Source organism: Dendropsophus ebraccatus, chromosome 8 (genome assembly GCF_027789765.1).
Source record: "Dendropsophus ebraccatus isolate aDenEbr1 chromosome 8, aDenEbr1.pat, whole genome shotgun sequence".
In the NCBI taxonomy this organism is placed as follows: Eukaryota; Metazoa; Chordata; class Amphibia; order Anura; family Hylidae; genus Dendropsophus; species Dendropsophus ebraccatus.
In genome coordinates this window covers 104570798-104587429 of record NC_091461.1, presented here as the reverse complement: position 1 = coordinate 104587429, position 16632 = coordinate 104570798, and positions in this window count along the sequence as shown.

The window sequence follows — 16632 nt, the reverse complement described above, 5'->3', positions numbered from 1 at the left end:
GTGAGTGGGGAGATGAAGCAGACTGAACTGGCTGAACTGTAGCTGACTACATCACACCAGGAGGTTGTCTTGTTTATGACATCATTATATAAAAAGTTTGGCACCTATGTACTGTATAATGCTTTTTAAATTTTCCTCACTATTGACAACAATTCTGCATGCTGCCAATGAATGGAGGCTTTTTTAGAACTAGTAAAAGGGGTACTCTGAAAGAAAAAAAAACCCAGAAAAAAATCAGCTGGTGTCAGAACCTTATACAGATTTGTATGTTACTTCTATTTGAAAATCTAGTCTTTCAGTACTTATCAGCTGTGTATGCCCTGCAGGAAGTAGTGCATTATTTCCATTCTGACACAGTGCTCCTACTGCCACTGCAAACTTTCCAGTTCATTTAAAAAAAAAAATTCCTCCGGAGTACCCTTTTAAGCTGTAACCCTGTGGATGTAAGTAAAGCCCCTATTACAAGCGAGGAGCAAGCAAGCGTCAACCTGTCAGATCAGCGCTCGCTTGCTCCTTGTTCCCGCTCTCGCGCTATTTTACACGCTGACAGCGAGTTGGGAGGGGGGGGGGGAGGTCAGGGAGCTGCGGGAGCTGCTCCCTAGATGATGATCTTGCCTTTTAACAGGAGCTAATACACCAAGCGATTATTGGCCGTAACGGGCAATAATCAGCCAAACATGGACGATAATCGCTTAATGTAATAGGACCTTAAAGGGGTATTTCGGGCTGGAGTTATTTTGAGGGTATGGCCGGGGAAGGGGTGGAAATAGAGGCCGCCGGTCACTTACCTCCCCGATTCCAGTGCCGGGTCCTGGATCGCACCGCCCCGTTCTTCCGTCCCCGCTTCCTTGTCTGAGCTGCGGCCCTTCCCCGGCCATACCCTAAAAATAACCCCCGCCCGGAGTACCCCTTTACTCTATTCAGTCTACACAACTGCAGTGTCCCAGAACATGCAGACTACTACTCCTATTATGCCCATTTCTATTTCTGTGTCAATGCCTGTTCTGGTAAGTGTTTGCACTGCAACTGCTGCTGGTTTTCCCCTAGTATTCTCTGGTATTGTGCATTTTCATGTGTATTCTCATGTGTTCCTGTGTATTACAGTGTACAGTGGTATGCAAGGCTGTTGATCACGTGACCTGTAACCATGGTTCCTCCAATGGCCGACTAGCTCTGGCCAGGAGCAACCATGTGACCTCCCACTTCCTGCTGACAAGGGAGTGGAGCCCCGGCTTCCAAGCAAGGAGGTTGTGTGGTTCTATCCTCTCCCACAGAAGAGTGACTAAGTCTGCTGCTATATACCAATCTTCGGCTGTTTCTGCCTGCTCAAGTGACCGGATTCTTTTCTCTCATCTGGGTGTCATTCCGTTATTTCTCCTCATCGCTGCAAGGATTCACAGCAAGTATTATTCTCAAGCTAATCCACCCAGCAACGCTATTCCTCTCATACTCCTACTCCCATCATCCGGCACGTATTCTCACAGCCTATGCAGCACCACTCCTGCTTTATTTGTCAAAGCCTGCTATATACCCGGTTGCATCCGGACAGAACTGTTGCTACTAGTTACTTCATCTATAATAAAACCGCTGTTACTGAACCCTGGCATTGGTGTCCACTAACTGGTGCCCTGACTAAGTGCAGCGAAGAATCGCATGCCCATCATCACCCGCAGATTCCTCAGACCGGCCCTACAGCTGTGCTGCCCTCAGGCCTATACCGTGACAAGTATAACCCCTGCAGCTGCCCCGGTCATTGCCCGCTCATAACACCAGCACTGCGGAAGTGGCCCCCAGGGGCCAGGGCATCGCATTTTTTGGCGTCACGAACAGGATACAGACTGTGTTGTGCCAACTGTCAGTGCCCCCAGTACTGTACTGAAACCCCCTAGAGACTTTGCTGATTGCTATGGGGTTGATTGAAGTGTTTCGGGCCCTGAACTGTACACAAGATGGCCGCCGTCTTCTTCAATTTCTGGCTGCGCCATACCCCGGTGAGGAGGGGGTTAACAGCCATGCTGCCAAAGCGCGGGAATCGCCCGGCGCCATAGACTTTCCATTGGCTGCTCCTGATTGGCCGCCTGGGCCGGATGACTTCACTGTTGCTGGGCAGATTCTGGAACCTGATCCTCCAGCTTGGCGCTCCTCCCCTTCCTGCTACAAGTTCCGGCCAGAGCGTAGCAAGATGGCGGCCCCCGAGAAACGTCTGCCTGCAGTCGCAGCACCAGTGATGCCGGGGAGCAATCCTGCCTGTCTGCTAGCACCGCTCCCATCCTACAGCGACACCAGCTGGGCCGCTGCCCCGTCGGACGACGGAAGTCTTCGCCGGGCCTTCATCCCGGCCTCTGCTGATCAGAATGAGGGGACCATACCTGAGACCAGCATTTCTCCAGGGCGTGATTCTCCGCCCTTACTGCAATGGGTGTTCGGCCGGGAGCCCAAGATTATGCAGCTGATCGAGGACATTCAGCAGGCCCTCGCTGCCCTGTCGCCTGCCACTACAGCTGCCACCGCTATGCCTAGCGCTACTCCTGCAGCTTCCACTACAGCGGGCCCGTCCACTACCGCAGTCCCCTCTACTGCCCCCACTGCTGTGGCTAAGGCTGCCTCTTCTACCACTACAGTCACCTATCATGTGGCCCCCATCATCTCTCCTATCACCATGGTGACGCCCAGCATTGTAGTCACTACGTCATCCAGTGATGCTTCTGCTCCAGGCCCTTCACGCTATTGCTATCCGTGGAAGAAGAAAAAGAAGAAGCCTACTCAGGGTCCTCCAGGACATTTCTGCTAAGTATCCTTACAGAGACCAGAGCCCTTAAACTGTTTTTGTTGTCTAACTGTTTCGTTCCAGTTCCTGCAACGTTTAAGGTTTGTGCCTGGTCCTCCTGACCAAGTTCCCTGTACTAACCAGCCATGAGCTGATGGACACTTACAGTAACAAAAGGTTCTCTAGTGCCTGTCCCAGAGCCTTTTACATGGACAATGTCTAATTGCCTAAAAAGAGACTCTCCCTAACAGAGACACTTAATCCATTCCTTCCTAATGCACTTTCCTGTGATTGTGTGTTCCACACAGGGTATTATTGCACTTATTTCATTATTGCACTTATTGTACTATTGTATTCCAGTGTTATCGAAGTCTTTGTATTTCCTCCTCTGAGTGAGCACAAGGTTACATAGATTGCCTCAGAGTAGAGTGCCTCTTTTGTAAAACAGTATATTTTCCAGTGTCTAAGTCAGATAGCTCCTCCTCTGAGTAAGAGAAGTCAGTTTACATATACCTCAGAGAAAGTCCAGTTTATGTAGGAGTGTATTTTCTCATCCAGTCTCATTATTGTGTATTATTATCATATCTATAGCTGGAAAGATTTAGTTGAGCCAGTTCGTATGCAGATTTTCCTCAGATTTTCATTCAGATTTTTCTCAGATTTTCATTCAGATTTCTCAGGTTTCATTCAGATTCATGTGAGCCAGTTCTCCTCAAGACCTCGCAGTATTTGTTGTCTGTTGTGTTTCCCTTCCTTTTTGTTTCCAGTATTTGTTCGCCTCTGTCTTGTCCCAACACAGTAGTTATCACACATAGTCATACCTAACCTTCACACTTGTCCATACATATCGCACCTTGGATGCCTTTTCGTGTGTTTGGTCTGTGGAGTGCTTGTGTGTGTGATTGAGTGGTATGAAAGGGAGCTCCCCATGTATGTTTGCTTTTATTATTTTGTTCTTTTCTCTTCCAGGTATCCAAGACACTACTCAGACACGCCAAGGTAGTACACAGGTCTTCACAGTTCTTTTCCAGTAGGGTAACACATTTAACAGAAAACCTACTGTCTAACTGGCTGGAATATTGAGGGTCCCCCGCCAGCAGTTAAGTTGTCCTGGCTTACATGTCAGATGGTTCACGCACTAGCTACCTGGTCGCCAGAGTACGTTAGGCACCCCTAGGTGAAGTCCTGCCACTAGGGTTTCTCATTCTCTCTCTCTTCTCACCTGTGCCTTGGGCGTGGGAAACACACACCTCATCACACTCACTCTCATCATTCATTCCTGTTGTTTGATTGTCCAGTCTATTCATGTTTGCTGCCTTCTAGATTCGCCGAGGTCGGCTCAAATTTGCTAGGGAGGTATGCAGTGTCCCAGAACATGCAGACTACTACTCCTATTATGCCCATTTCTATTTCTGTGTCAATGCCTGTTCTGGTAAGTGTTTGCACTGCAACTGCTGCTGGTTTTCCCCTAGTATTCTCTGGTATTGTGCATTTTCATGTGTATTCTCATGTGTTCCTGTGTATTACAGTGTACAGTGGTATGCAAGGCTGTTGATCACGTGACCTGTAACCATGGTTCCTCCAATGGCCGACTAGCTCTGGCCAGGAGCAACCATGTGACCTCCCACTTCCTGCTGACAAGGGAGTGGAGCCCCGGCTTCCAAGCAAGGAGGTTGTGTGGTTCTATCCTCTCCCACAGAAGAGTGACTAAGTCTGCTGCTATATTCCAGTCTTCGGCTGTATCTGCCTGCTCAAGTGACCGGATTCTTTTCTCTCATCTGGGTGTCATTCCGTTATTTCTCCTCATCGCTGCAAGGATTCACAGCAAGTATTATTCTCAAGCTAATCCACCCAGCAACGCTATTCCTCTCATACTCCTACTCCCATCATCCGGCACGTATTCTCACAGCCTATGCAGCACCACTCCTGCTTTATTTGTCAAAGCCTGCTATATACCCGGTTGCATCCGGACAGAACTGTTGCTACTAGTTACTTCATCTATAATAAAACCGCTGTTACTGAACCCTGGCATTGGTGTCCACTAACTGGTGCCCTGACTAAGTGCAGCGAAGAATCGCATGCCCATCATCACCCGCAGATTCCTCAGACCGGCCCTACAGCTGTGCTGCCCTCAGGCCTATACCGTGACAAGTATAACCCCTGCAGCTGCCCCGGTCATTGCCCGCTCATAACACCAGCACTGCGGAAGTGGCCCCCAGGGGCCAGGGCATCGCACAACCTTCTGTGACCAAGTAATCCTGCCTATCTAGTCTCTAGCAGTAAGTAATATGTTTTTCTTTTAAATACGGTTTAAAGCCGGGTCACCTCTGATAAATCCGCCCTAAAAGCATTGAATATAAGGGAAAAATATAATCTTCATGCTGAACTGACTTCCTTGTAGAAGAGAAGAAAGCGCAGCAGCTCTACTCGCACGGTGCCTTAAACGTGGCTTGGCAGGAGCCTGGCGCCTTTGATTCGGGATCGGCTCTCACAGAAAATGTGACATTATATAACGAGACACTTTTATATCGAGCCACTTCATTTTTAATCAGATTTCCATTCCCCTCCAGGAAGCGGTTCCAGGAAAAACATCTCTTTTATTCCCTGACAAGAAGCTTTGCAGAAAAAGCTTTTACTAGAGAAGAGAAACAAAACCATTTACGACAGATTTAAGGAGTAGGGGGGGGGGGCATTTGGTTAACAATGTGTGAAAAGTATCCAGACCTCGCCAGGGGCAGCAGGGCAGAAGGTAACGGACGGTGGACACCATAGTGTTTGCTCAAGATGGATAGCCAAGGAGGTCAACTCTGTGAGGGAGATTTACAAACATGGTTCAAAGTGAAACTGGCTCAGTTGCCCCTAGCAACCAATCAGATTCCACCTTTCATTTTCCAAAGAGTCTGTGAGGAATGAAAGGTGGAATCTGATTGGTTGCTAGGGGCAACTGAGCCAGTTTCACTTTACACCATGTTTGATAAATCTCCCCCCCATGACTTTATGTTAAAAAATATTTTTTGAAAAGTTTTGGTGATGTATTTTCTAATTTTCAATTTTATTATCTATATTATAAAATAATTATAAACTCTTTTATTCCAGCACCTAAACTAAGCTGAGACTTCATGTACTGTCTGTGATGATAGGGAGTAGGCTGCTGAAAAATGGTTTGTACAGCATTACAGGTGACCCCAGTGGATACAGAGGACAGTAGGGGCTCAGCCTCCCCCTCCCCTGTGGAATGACCTTTGTACAGGTCACAGAGACATTGGAAAGCATGCCAATAAATGTGTCACATACAAAGAATAGGGTCTGGAGGTGATCAGTGACTACGCCCATGGGGTGTGCTGTAAAGCATGTCAGTAAATGTTGTTATAAATAGCTCAGCCAAGTTGGCTGCCCATTAAATATTTAAAAAAAAAAACATAAAAAAAATTACAATCAGAAAATATAAACAGATTAGAAAACCAGAACACATTTTAGTATCGGGATCTAATCAGTAAAAATTAATCGAGGTTATACATAGTAGTTTACATTGTAGTTTAATGTATACCTTTTCTAAACAATGGCTTTTTTATGACTGCTCTGGAACTTTGGGGGTGGAGCTTAAATCTCCAGATTTTGGCTTTTAAAATAAGAAAAACTTGTTTTCTATTAAAAGTACATTAGAAGTTATATAGATGTGTCTATACAATGTATTACTGTATCTGTACAGTTCTGCCACACTGGTAGCTGGTAGAAATCCAGGAAGTGAAAAAAAATGGCCCCTGTGCCAATCCACATTGTCTCCTGCTTCCACTGCTCCCCCCTAGAAAACAAATCTTCCATGCCTCTGTCTCACATTGTGTGTGTTTGTTGATAATGCAGACAGGGGGCAGGGCGTGATGTCACAGGAGGCTTGGCTGGATAACCCAATCCCCTGACTGTTTCACCATCTCTGAATGAACAGAAGCAGCTGCTGTACTAATTTTACTGATTGTAATGGGTGGGGGCTGTGATGATCACATGAGGGACAGCATTGCATTCTGGGAAATGCCAAACCAGGAAGAACAGAAACACAAAACAGAGCAACCCCCCCCCCTCCCAGACAAATGCATTTTTGGTAGTTTCAAAATGGGATAGACAGGTAAGTAATGCGTTATGCTTCTGCAGAAGTTTCACTTTTTTTAACCTCTACCAGGAGTACCCCTTTAAGGAAGGTTCCATCAAAAACACTTTGAGGCTGGGTTCACACTACATATATTTCAGTCAGTATTGTGGTTCTCATATTGCAACAAAACACAGAAAGGCTCTGTTCACACAATGTTGAAACTGAGTGGATGGCCGCCATATAACAGTAAATAACGGCCATTATTTCAATATAACAGCCGTTGTTCTAAAATAACAGCAAATATTTGCCATTAAATGGCGGCCATCCACTCAATTTCAACATTGTGTGAACAGATCCTTTCTGTGTTTTCAATCCACTCCTGGTTTTGGTTGCAATATGAGGACCACAATACTGACTGAAATATACGTAGTGTGAACCCAGCCTTACCTATTAGCTTTGGAGTTCCTCCCCTCCCCTTTGGTATTTTGGTTACTCATATATTGGCAGAAAGGCCATTGATTGATGATATGTTTAGTATAATGTAAAACATAACATGCAGTAACATATCGATCATGTGACCAGAGCCTTGGGGGGGGGGGATTATCAGCGATTTAGAACTCTTTCGCAGCGCTTTCTTTTCTCTACAAATTTGCAGGGGAAAAAAAAATCCTCTGCAGAGTAAAATGTAAACGGTTTGAAAATCTCATCCACATGCTTTAGTGCTTATCCAATATCCTTGAAAACAGCTGTGCCCGGACTTTTTCCAGCCTCCTGAATCAACTGTGCCTCAAAGTTTGCCAAATTCGCCTTCGCTTTCTTGTGACATAGAGCTTTTTTCTGTGCACTTTGCACGTTTTGCTTTCTTTTTTATCCGTCCAGCGTGGAAATTCTACACATAAGAACATCCACAACCACAAAGGCCACAAACTCCCAGTAGCCCATATTATCCGGTTCACACAGGCCCAGGCTGGTTATAACGCTCTCCTGGCACCCCCCATAATAAACATAGTACCATCTCAGCCCCCACATTATAAAGGGGTTCTCAATCTTATGTATAGGTGGAAAAATCTAATTAATAACGCAACCTCTATGGACGTATTCTCTGACAACTACAGTATTGTCAGTGCTTGTCCTTAGCAACCAGTCAGACACATGAGAGGTAAGAAGACCCAGCAGGACTCAGATTACTATTTTTACAGTCTACTATGTTCTTATTAATCTGATTTTATAAGGAAAAATTAGGTGAATAATACCCATAAATCTTTGGGGTGACGGGAACTTGAGCGGTATCATATTTTAGTGCATTCCCTTAGTCTTAGTATTCTTGGTATTCGACCATTATTACCATCACAGTGTTTCTTGTTTTAAACTTTTTTTTTCTATTCAATCTCCTGGCAGAAGGCGTCTGTAGACATAGACCAGGCCTTCTCCATGTACAGACGTTACTATAGTTTCTTGTCCACCTTGGCCGCCACATGTTAAGTGGGTTCTCACTCATATACACATATCCCAATACATGTAAATGGATTTATATAAAAATCTGATTAATAATGAAACCTCCTCTCTGGGGCGAGGCCTCCCTTTGAAAGAGATAGCAGACGGGATTTGGCGCCGAGGTTTTGGTGCCGATTCTTTAGTGTGAACGGGAATAAGCCCTTTAGCTCGACGCTCGGTCACATATAGTGCTCAATCAAGCATCGGGGTGCCGGACCTTGTCCTCATTGTTGCTCAGGTAAAGGCGGCCATACACCCTAAATAACTGATGGATGAACACTGAAATACCAACTAGAGTCCTAATGTGTCTTGCAGAAACCTATTACATTTTTTCGTTCTAATATTTGTATGTTTTGTAAACACATCCCTTCAAGGCACAAAATTTCCAAAAGTACAATAGGTTAACTAGGCACCCTCCGCTCTGCTGAGCAGGGGACCCCTGGTTAAATGCTTGAGTCTCCCATTGATTTCAATGGGGTTCGTTACTCGAGCCGAACACTCAAGCTCAACTCAAGCAACGAGCAAGTGTCACTGTCGCTTTGCAAAACTTTTGACATGTCATAAAGACATGTCAGAAGTTTTGATCGGTCTGGGTCTGAGGGTTCACACCTGTACTGATCAGGAGATAGAGCTAAGCGTGGTTTCCTCCCAGCTCTGTGTCACGTGATCAGTCGGGCTTAGGGCTCATGCACACTGAGCAAAAGGCAAGGAATTGAAGAGGAATCCGCTCTTGAATTCTGCTTGAAATTCCTCTTGTAAAATATGAACACGATAATGTCCCATTATGTTTAATGGGATTTCTGCTCTGTTGCTCACACGGCAGAATTTCCTGACACAGATCCGCCTTCCGCTCAAATGCTACGTGCACACAGAGCAAAAGTGGCAGAATGCTCTGCCGCGGAAGGCCGCCAGCCTACCTGTCAGAATGACAGTCTATGGGAGGCTCGCGCCTCCTCTCTCCGCACTGAAGAATGAACATGTTCATTCCACCACTTTTGCTCCGTGTGCACATAGCCAAAGAAGTAACATGTCACCGCTAGAGGAATCCTATAGAAGTCAATGGGGCTTAAATTCTGCTTTAAATTCTGCTTGCATTCCGCTCGAATTCCTTTCAAATTCAGCTCCTATTCTGATCCTATTCTGGGAAATGTAGGAAGAATTAGAAAATCATTTCAGAAGGCCATTACAAATCAAGATGGCTGAAATCCCATGTCTCTAATAAAAGCCTATGCTGCACTATATAAGCAAAATCAAATAATAAAAAAATCCCAGAAAGCTTCATGTTATACCTATATTATATCTGACATCACTGTTAGATACATGGGTTTTCCTAGTTCCCATGCCTCTCAGCTGTAATACTGTTACTACCGATCATTATTCTTTGTAGCCACAATAATACTTGTGTTACTTTTATATAATACTAAGATGTTGTGGTTTGGATTTTAGTACAGACAACCGGCCATTGTTTGTCTCACCGGGGGCGACAGCAACCTCTAAGGGCAAGGTGAAGATATCATAGGAACATGCTCTGTATTTAGAACCGCTCGGCCCTTTAAGGTACAGTAATAGCGGATGAATCGGTCGCAGAGTAGTAATAATAATAGAAGACACTGACAAGTCGAGGAAGTAATATTTATATATCTAAAGGAAAACACTGTTTCCTTTCCAAGCAGGAAACTGAAGTTATTCTCGACCAAGTCGGTTTACAGGGATGGAATAAAACATTGGCCGCCTTGTCCTTTAAATTCCTAGAAGAAGGTGTTTGTTTTAGCTCGGAATAAAATGGACGGTTATTATTATGAATATTATCTTCAGAGATTTGTAGATGAGGCGCGGAGACGTAACCTGCGGCAGGCATCCTTCGGCGGGGCCCCCTGGTTTCCTATGTAACTGATGATTCTACATGGGGCTATTTTATCAGTGCTGTGAATCTAGTTGACTTGGGGCAGGTTAGATGTTAAGTTGAATAACCTCGGTGTTACAGACAGGTCTTGTTGATGTGGTCGACCTGTATTATTCTTGAAACCTATCCCCTGCGTTGACAGATTTGTATTTATTCTTCGGGTCCTTAGGAGAAAGAGTCTGGGGCCGTAGTTTAGGAACAGACCACATGGAAAGCATGAAAACCTCAAGTCTGTGCCCCTCTGATTGCACCGCTGCTCGATATTCTGTTTCATTTCCATACAGGACGTCATATACTGTTTGTTTTAGAGACAATCCCAAGTAAAATCTAACTTATTGTCTTCTATTAAGACATCATTTAGCGAGAATTATGGTCGCCATTATTGCTTCTTACCCAATGTCCTTAGAGTCATCAATGACTAAAGATGAGCAAATCGATTTTTTGCGATTTGGATTCAGTCGGAATGTTTTAAAAAATGGATATTTGGTAGGCTCCAAACTTTTTTGGTTTGTTTCAAATAATTATGTCCCTGTTCCTGTATGGTAAGTGGCCTGGAGCTTAGCAGAACTGCTTTGTCCATTACACTCTCTGGCATTGACAGAAATTCCTGTTCTTGTACAATAAGTGGCCTGGACGTAAACTGAGAAGATATATGCAATAAATTTTCTCTGTACACTGCCAAACCACTCATTAATGGAGCAGGGACACCTGTCAATTGACAGAAGTCCCTGCTCTTGTATTTATTCCAGATGGTAAATCATAGGGCATTTGGGGCACTTCTGAATCTTAATTACTTCTTAATCATCTGAATCAAACACTAATCGGAGTCACTTAATTTAACCCAAGAGAAATCTCAGGAGATATGCTTAACTCTATGAATGACTATTAATGACTATAAAGCAATGACCACTTTCCTTATAGAGACTTTTCTCATCCTAGTTTGACAGAAACGTAACTTGAAGCTTCAACGTGTAACAGGACCCCGACCTAACATGTCTCATTTACAGTACCGGTCTTGTTATAGGCCACAAAAGCCTTTGGCATTAGGCCTCAGAGGTGACTGCTACCTCGGACATCCCTTTTAGCTGTAAATTTGTTGCTAACTATATAACTTGCCTAGCGGATTACAGTTTCAACACATTGTATTTGAAACAAATGGCACAAGCCTATTATAAGCTCCTTTACTGTGGTTGGGAATCCCAGTCTCCGTAGTGGTTTCCACCAAGTTGGCTAATGCTAAGCCTAATCCACCATGCCACAATTGGCTACCCTCTGCCACTGTCTTCCCTGCCAGTACAGTTAGGGTCACACAAGAATCATAATGGGGAATCACTGGTCTGCTCCAAAGGTCATTGACCTTGACTAGTACGACTTTTGCACAGCCAAACTTTACTTGGCCACAATCATGGTGTGTTTACATTGCCTATTACTCTACACAGGTTCAAGAGTATGGTACCAGGCCAAACAGTGCCAAAATACAAGTCCAAGCCTTACTAATGGGAGTACCACCTCTTTAAAGGAGGAGTCTGGCAAAAACAATAAATACAGTGTAGGCAGGGGGTGCGGGAACAATATAAAGAATCAATACTTACCCATCCTGGTTCCTCTGCATTGCATCACACTGACCTTCAATTTCTCATGGGTTCCAGTGTCATTAAAACCCGGCGGGAAGGGCCTGCTTAGTCAGTCAGTAACTGCAGGTGTGTCTCATCCTAGTCACTGACTGACTGAGGGGGCATTCCTGAGTGGGGTCATGACATTGCACAACCGGGAGCTTCAGGAGGCCAGCAGGGGTTAGTAATTGATGATGCAACGCTGCAGGGGGCATGGGGCCTAGTAAGTATTTATTCTTTGCTATGTTCCCGCACTCCCCTGCCTGCATTGTATTTTTGTTTTGGCCGGAGTACAGTTTATCAATAACTGCAGTTACACTATATCATTAATAGTATAAAAGAATACTCATCAGGTCACAAAGTAGAACTCTTATCACTGTAGAATAGTTTCACTTGCTCACCAGGAGGAGTAACATCTGCGCTCCACCAGTCCGTTCACTAGAAGGAGCTAAGAAAAAGGTGCATACAGATATTTTCTCTTTTACTGCACTTCTTTATCATCTGTAAAGACTAAAATCAAACTTTCCATCCCAGCTGATGCAAACCCAGAATAGGCAGCAGACCCCTCCGGCACTCCATGTGGTCTCAGCCGCACTTTACCCTTCTTCCCTCCTTATATCACTTTCCTGCACTTCTTATGGGATATTGAAGTCCTGCAACTCAGACTTGGCCGTGGCCTGAGCTGACATCAACTTGTCCTCCTTATGGCTGGAAGCCAGGAGACTATGACCACCTAGGTGCGGCAGTGACGCTACATGCACCAGCTAACTGGATAGCAATAAAAAGAGGGCCAAGTGGATAGAACAGGAAAAATGCAATAGAGACAAATGGTAGAAATAGCACAGAAGGTAGGGGGCAACAAAGTTAAGCATAGTAAGTAGAGAAAAGGATTACCCCCTTCCATGCAAACACTGATTCACAGGTTGACATCAGTATCGGGTCTTGTCTCTGTATAACACCGGTCATCAGATAAGACTCGCCTATTGCACCTTGACCCCTTATGACTTTGCATAAACACTCATATCTGGAAGAAGCATCGTCTTTCTGACTTCTAATGTACTTACCATATAACATGTCATCTATGGCTTGTGGAGGGGGGGGGTATGGACCCCCAATGCTTCATGTATTTAGGTACAGGGCTATGGTAGTAACCTTGCCAACAAATCAGTTTCAGCCGTGTACAGGTGGATCCAGAATACAAATGTACCAGAAAAGTTTTAAGTAAAGAAGGATGAGCCTAAAAACTTTTCTCACTTCAGTAAGGGGTAATGGTCAATGCAGTTGGTCCTTAGCTATTGTTCTAAAATATCTTGTGACAATGACAATGACAATGCCATCATTTCAGGTTCAGACTGCTCTGCCAGATGTTTCATTGCTTTAAAGTATTATGTCTTCTTTTAAAAAGTTTTAGGGCCGTTTGTTTACTGAGCCTATAACACAGCTCGATTGTCGTGCAGCAAGGGCTGTATATATATCAATAGCGATGTCGGTGCAGTCCCTGCTTTAAAAGTGAAGTTCATACATTACCTCTCCATGCTCTCCAGTGTTCTCTTTGCTTCTGCCCACTGTCCACAGCCTCCGGTGCAACTTCAGAGCAGGTCTCTGGAGTGACAGGCCGCTCAGCCAATCACTCGCCTTAGTGGTCCCATCCTTGCCAGTGATAGGCTGATCAGCCTGTTACTTCAGAGACCTGATTTGAAGTTGCACCGGAGGCTGTAGACAGTGGGCAGAAGTGAAGAGAACACCAGGGAGTGGGCAGAAGCACCAAGGAACTTAAAGAGGTAGAGTGTGAACATTATTATTGTATTTACAGATTCATCATCCGTCGGCCACACATCGATATTTCAAATAGCAATGCACACCCGGCGGCTGATGATTTTAGGTCAGGACCAAAAGACATGATCAGCCAATGATTGTTGTCATCTGCTGATCGTTGTCTTTATTACACAGAGGGAATCTGCCTGATTTGGCATGTAATGGGGCCCTTAGACTCTTCTACATTGTGTTTGTTTAACCTGCACTGGGAGCCTGTGATCCGCAGCTCCACTCTTCTTTGTATCACAATGGCGGTTGCAATGCTGATCAGCCAGTGGCGTAGCTACAGTGAAGGCAGGGAAGGCGACTGCTATGGGGCCCCTGCATGAAGGGGGCCCGAGGAAGCCTGCCCTGCCTTCATGGTAGGTACCCCGCTCCCCCAGGGGTCCAGAGAGGAAGAGGGACACCCACTGCACTGTTCAGCCCCCTCACTGTAGTGCCAGGTGAGTGGGCTGAACAGAGGAGCAGGACCTGGCAGATGGCACAGGAGAGGGATTAAGGACCTTTGGGTCACATGACCCAAAAGTCCTCAATACTTCTATGTGAAGATCAGCCCGGACTACAGGAGGAGGAGGGGGAAGCCTGGGAGCTGTAAGTGCTGTGTATGTGTGTTAGTGTGTGTATATATGTATCTGTGGGTATATGTATATGTCAGTGTGTGTATATATGTATCTGTATATATATTTATAGTCAGTATGTGTATATATGTATCTGTGTATATATTTATATGTCAGTGTGTGTATATATGTATCTGTATATATATTTATAGTCAGTATGTGTATGTATCTGTGGCTATATGTGTGTGTGTGTATGTCAGCAATGTCTAGCACTGGTGTATATATGTGTGTGTTTGTGTATGTCAGCAATGTCTGTAGCACTGGTGTATATGTGTGTGTGTATGTCAGCAATGTCTGTAGCACTGGTGTATATGTGTGTGTTTGCTCCCAAAGATGTTCTGCAGCAGCTTCTATTAATGCTGGGCTCTAATAAAAGAACCCACCATTAATATCTGCAGCATTTGCTTTTATTTCTGGTTGAGTATTTCTTATTACACTGAGATGATTTCCCTGTGTACAGTCTACTCATGGTGTATACATCTGCACTAGTGTAATCACATTACAGCGTATATATGTGTGTATGTCAGTGGCGTATCTGTATATATGTTAATGGTGCCTCTGTGTGTGTATATGTGCGTCAATGTCTGTGTTTGGCGGGGGGGGGGGGGGGGGGGGGGGGCGTACAGGATTTATGGGGCCCCATACAGTTTTTTGCTATGGGGCCCCATGAATCCTAGCTACGCCCCTGTGATCAGCCATTTTAGTTAGGTGGAAAGCTTAGGAGTGGGGATGCCTATGAAAAGCCCTAGGAGATGAGGGGCTGTAGGTCAGATGTAGCATGGCAGAGCAGTGATGTCCTGCAGCGTACCAGAAGTGTCAGGATCAGAAGAGGACACCTGTCTGGGACCACTGGGATTCAGGCCTGTCTTGGTGTGGACCATACTGCAACTAGTCCTAAATGTGGGAAGGATCTCATGAAAAGTTTTTTTTTTCCGTGGGGGGGGGGGGGGGGGGGGATTTGGGGACATAGCACAGGCTAAACATCTTTATGACGACTGAGTGACTCTGACAAAATGATTGATGTAACTAGTAGAGCTGAGCAAACCAAAAGCAGGCTCCGTTTCATCTGCAGCATTTGATTACCAGTGGCCGAGGAAGTTGGATGCAGCCCTAAGGCTGCCTGGGAAACATGGATACAGCCTATGTCCATAGACTCTATCCATGTTTTCCAGGACTCCCTAGGCCTGCATACAACTTCTTCAGCCACCGGGAATCAAATACTGGCAAACCCGAGTGTGCTTGAGGTTCGCTCATCTCCAGTAACTAGCTAACAAGTCAAACAACTGAAGATAGATGTAAGGAGCATAACTGGCTGATACAAGAAGAAAACAGCACATAGTGGGCCAAGAAAAGGTCTTTTTAGTGTGTTTTTATGATGCTGGTTCCATCCATGCTTAGTATCAGACTGATGCAGACAAGAAGGAGCCAGATTCCGACCTTACACGATGAAGATAAAGAACAAAGAGCGAGTACACGTACACCCTGGACAATACAAGCAAACAAATAAATCATCTTTAATACGTCATACGATCTCCAAATCGTCCCCGGCCAAGAATAAAGCACACATGTAATTCTTCTATTACCGTCTTGATGTCTGAGGTCCATTACCAGACCCTTTAGACGTAATCTTTTATGGGTTTATTTGTACATGTCTTCTTCCCATTCTCTGGTCTGACTCTGGAGATGTCAGGAAGACAATGCCGCACTCCAGCTGTTATTTGTTCCTCTGGATAGAAGAAGAGCGGATGGGAGGAGATGCAGCGGAGCTCTGCTAAACGTCCATATGATGGGGAAGGAGGGGGATTCGATGATTTCACAAATCGTACTCATTGCCCGCAACAAACCTGAACATCTTCCAGCAAGGTCAAGGATGAGAAAATAATTACAGATAGTCCCATATTTAATGGACTGAGGTAATACGCGTCCGGGGCCGCCGGCTCACTCCGCTTCATGTGTTGTAGTCACCGCGCTGAAATGTGTAGAAAATCAAACCCCACAACAAAGATGGAAAATGTGGGGACATCTGGTCCGAGCTGTGAAATGACTTGAGCTGAACAGATGGGAAACGTCTTGTGGTGAGAGGGAGAAAAATAATACGGCCACATGGATGAATCAGTCTGGAAAGTGGGAGGAACGATACGGTGCAAGTTCTCCAAAAATAAAAATTAAAGAAAGAATTTTGTTTTGCACCATGTTTGGTCTTAACAAGAAATAAATAGCTTGTTGGGACACTAGGACCCCCCCCCTAAAAATAAACATCTTACATAGTATGCTACACCAATACACCTGTAAAGGCAGGGGTCTCCTGTACAGTACACTGAGTGGTATCCACATATGTT